Raw genomic sequence first — 4579 nt, 5'->3', positions numbered from 1 at the left:
GATACTCTGATCATTAAAACCCGCACCTGTTCTTCAGCTTTCTTTGCTTTGCTACTGCAGGAGAGGAGCATCTCCTGGCTTCCAGGGAAACCCTCTGGCTTTCACTGTTGGCTTTCAATTGCCTGTTAATCACTGTCAGGCTCTTGTTATCTTTTACTGAAGCAATAATCACAATAGTCACCCAATCCCACTGTCCATGATGACCCATTCCTCCATAATTTTCAAATGCCTGATGTATTGTGTCTGCCAGGGTTTTCTGTTCCTTGGTGTACAATCTTAACCATCAGTGAACTTTCCCTTTGGGTCAGAGGGTATTTTCTCCACCTATTGATCAATAGGGTCTGCAATACCAACCTGGTGGTAAGAGATTCAGCTCTAAAACTCCATCTTATACCTATTTTCTCAGATCACGCTAACTGAGTACCCCAGGAAGCAGATTCTGAGTCCAAGCTTAGTGAACAGGATGCTTATTAGGTGGTATCTTTGGGAACAACACACATGGTTGAGGAGACCAGTTCATCCTTGGTTTTAGCACTGAAAATACAGCATCCTGAGAACTCTCCTCAGTCCTTGGAAAACTGGAGGTGTTGGTGACCTTATCTGTGGTAGACAGAGGGCAGAAGCGGGGTTGAATGAAGGGAGAAGCCAAGCTGTATTTCAGGCCTGATGACCTCAGCTAACCGTGAGAAAGAATTGGCCCTTCAGATGTAACCAGCACCAGGCTGAAATGGCCAGACCTTTACATTCCTGTTGTCTCAAACACTGGATGTGGGCTGCCCTGGGCAAGGCAAGGCTTTGGGTGGCAATCTCTGGATAGTCTGACAGCTAAGGGCTATCTGCTGACAGCACTTCTAGGACCACAAACCCTTCCATGGAAAGAGATCCAGGTGTTGTATCCCTGTGTCTAATACAGATGGATGTAAATATATTCTTCCATTTGCACAGACTATCTGTGGAGGACTGTACAAGAAAATAGCATCAGTGACTGCCTCCAAAGAGAGGATATAGGTGACCACGAGAGCAGAGAGGGAAGAAGAAATGCTCTATGGAGACAGTCCTTTGTACAGTTTGAATTTTTCTGTTATGGTAAATGTATATGTACATTGCAAACAAACACGAGCTTGAGTTAAAATATCAGCAAATAAATAAAGATAAAAATAAGATTATAAGAAATACTGAGATCTGAGGATCATGCGTCATGAGTACGAAAGTAGCAAAATTCAATCTTGGAAATGGCCTGAGTTCTTCAACAGACAAATTGTAAAGATAAGAGATGGAAAAAGGAATAACCTTTGGATTCAAGGAAATTTAAAGGCTATGACAACTTTTTTTAATGGGGAACGCTTTAGGGTCTAGGGTGTACACTTGGGTAATATACTATTTTAAAATGCAGAGAAGCAATTACTGTAAAAGTCAGGATAACAGCTACATTTGGCGGGATGGAAATGTTGTAGCTGGGATGGGACACAGAAGGTGCTTGGAAGTGAAATTCTTTCAGTCGTGTCTGACTCTTTACCCCGTGGACTATACAGTCCATGGAATTCTCCAAGCTAGAATACTGGAATGAGTGGCTGTTCCCTTTTCCCAGGTCTCCTTCATTGCAGGTGAATTCTTTACCAGCTGAGCCACAAGGGAAGTCCAAGAATACTGAGAATCTGGATGCAATGAAGGAGACCTGGGTTCGATCCCTGGGTTGGGAAGATCCCCTGGAGAAGGAAAAGGCTACCCATTCCAGTATTCTGGCCTGGAGAATTCCATGGACTGTATCTGAGGTGCTTAGTAAAGTTCTATTTCTTGACTTGGGTAGGATTTCATGAGTGTTCACCTTGTAATAATTCATTAAGCTATATATTTTTATTTAATTTTCTATATCTAATTTTAGAATAAAGATGGTCTTAACAGAAAAAAACAAATTAAGAACTAATTCAGAACCTAAGGAAATGTTTTGTTTTTAATTACTTTCACTTAGCAGATATCTATGGAATACCCACTACACACCAAAGTCCTGGAGATCCAAGAGTGAAATACAAACAAAAATCCTGTTCTTATGGATCTAAAAATCTCCCACATCCCTAGTTAATCAAGTGGGCACAAATATTTAATTCTACTAAGTCTATATTCTTATTTTTCAATCTAAACCAACATAGCCATCTGGGTTGTGTGAGATGAATAGTAATAAATGGTTATGGAATTGCCACTGACTTAACACAAAATCCAAAAAGTGCATACATTAACATGGAGCCTTACAGCTTCATTCTGTTTTAGCCTTAACATTGCCCTTTGATGATAATGCCTGTTTCTATTTCTTCCTTTCCCTTTCTGTCCCTCCAAATCGTCTTATTATTTAGAATTTTGTATGGTCCTCAGTCCTTTTCAAAATGAGTGTGGGTATCTATAATTGAAATATAAATGTTCTAATACCATATTTTATGCTGTGTTGAATATAATAAAGCATATAGAATCAACAAGGCTGAAGCAGACCACTAAAATTTATCATATCATGTAACCAGAACACCAATAAAAGCAATACTGCTCCTAATAAAAATGCTGGCAGTTAGCTGTCTCCAGTATCTGCACCAAACATCACTGTTAGTTAACTATTTACTTCCTTATAATCCCATAGGATTATCTTCTTTGAGATGTAGGCCTTAGAAAGCATTTGCTTCTGAAAGACTATTTTCACCAAATTTAGAAATCCATTCCAGTCTAAAGCCTTCTTCATTAACCCATTTTTTATTCAGGTAGAAACACTGTTTAACAGTGTTAAACACAGTTTTTATACAGGTAGAAACACAGTGTAACAGTGTTAAACACAATTTAACAGGTAGAAACACTAAGGGCTTATGAAGCTACTAAATCAGCTCCCACCTGCCTTTGTTTGCAATAAAGAATGAACATGTGTCCATTTTCAACTTTACTCTTGAAGCTTTCATATAATTCTAAAGTTTTCTCATTAATTATGAGAGCTTGCCCTGGTTGCTTTAAAAAATGTGCTGGGGGTTAAAAAAAAAGCTGTGTACAAAGCAACACAAATTTCATGTCATAGCACTATACCAACATCATTTCTCTGTTTACCAGTTCTGTAAGAAGTACTGTGCATGAAAAACTCTGGTCCCACTCACATTAATGTGTTAGTCTTCTTATTTCATACAATTGCATAGCATCTACTCTTAGGTTTTGTATCAGTTAAGACTCTGTTGGAAAGAACTCATCTCAAAATAACTCAGGTTAAAAAACTAAAGAAAAAACAAATTTTCTCGTTCCTCCCGACTTAAAGGTTGAGGTGAATCCAAAGGCACAGCTGAAATGAGGTACTGAAACTCACTGTTTCAGTAGATGGTTCTCCATTAGAACTTTCCATTTCTGTATCTGTTTTTAGTGCTTCTCTTTGTGTGTTGGTTTCACTCTCTTCAAATCAAAGGTACTTTTCTTCTATGAGGTAGGGAAGATGCACCCCGGCAGCATTCCTTGAGTCAATAACCTCATACTGAAACCACCACTGTGGGCTGGTGGACGGTGCCCATGACTGGCCAGACCTGGTCACGTGTTGAAGCTTATAGCCAAAGGCAGGTAGGGCGTTGTGACCGATAAGTCATTCCAAAATTTCGTGGAATGGCCAGGGTATGAAACTGGGTCCAATGGATCAAGGAAACTGGGCAGACAGTTCAAGTGACAGCTTACCACTATATGAGTGCCAATACCTGAGTACTCTAGAAGTACTGAGTATAAAAGGAAGAGTAGCTGAAATTAGGAGTTAAAAGATCCCTAATAAATGTCAGCCAAGATAATGGAAGAAAGCTAAGTGATTCTTCTCAAAGTCAAAGTAAAAATATTAAGAACACTAATACATATGCTGAGAATATAGATGTCAAGAAAGAAGTATGTCAGGACAGAAGTTTAAAAGAACAAAAGAAAATATATATGTTCAAAGAATGAAAAGGAAGAGAAATAAGAAAAAAAAACAATCAGGGGAGAAAAGTAATACAGAATAAAATCTCCCCTATTAAGAAGGATGTTTTTCTCAGGTGGTGCTAGGGTGTAAAGAACCAATGCAGGAGACGCAAGAGAGTCGGGTTCGATCTATAGGTTGGGAAGATCCCCTGGAAGAGGGCATGGTAACCCACTCCAGTATTCTTGCCTGGAGAATCCCATGGACAGAGGACCTGGCAGGCTACAGTCCATAGGGTCACAAAGAGTTGAACACAACTATTGAAGCAACTTAGCATGCGCACACACATTAGGGATGGGCAAGAGGAATAGATGAGCAAGAAAACTAGTAGGAAACCTCAGTCTTAGGATGTGAATGTAATTAAGAAAGATTATGAGTGACAACAGATATTTTAATATGTCATGGATTTGGTTTAAGGTAAAGTTTTTCTTTCATGTTGGAACTATAGGTAGTGATTTGTTTCTTAAGTAAATAGGAAAAATGTCTGAAGAATATGTGAATGGCACTGTATAATTGAAGATGTAGAGCTAGAGGGAGTTAAGGCCTGGGTTAAAAGCACACTTACTTGTAAGTTTGATGAATCAGAATCATTTTAAGTGCTAAATGGTAATTCTTATGAAGTTACCTGGG

Source organism: Muntiacus reevesi, chromosome 9 (assembly GCF_963930625.1).
Source record: "Muntiacus reevesi chromosome 9, mMunRee1.1, whole genome shotgun sequence".
NCBI classification, from domain to species: Eukaryota; Metazoa; Chordata; class Mammalia; order Artiodactyla; family Cervidae; genus Muntiacus; species Muntiacus reevesi.
Note: the sequence above shows the minus strand (reverse complement) of the source record.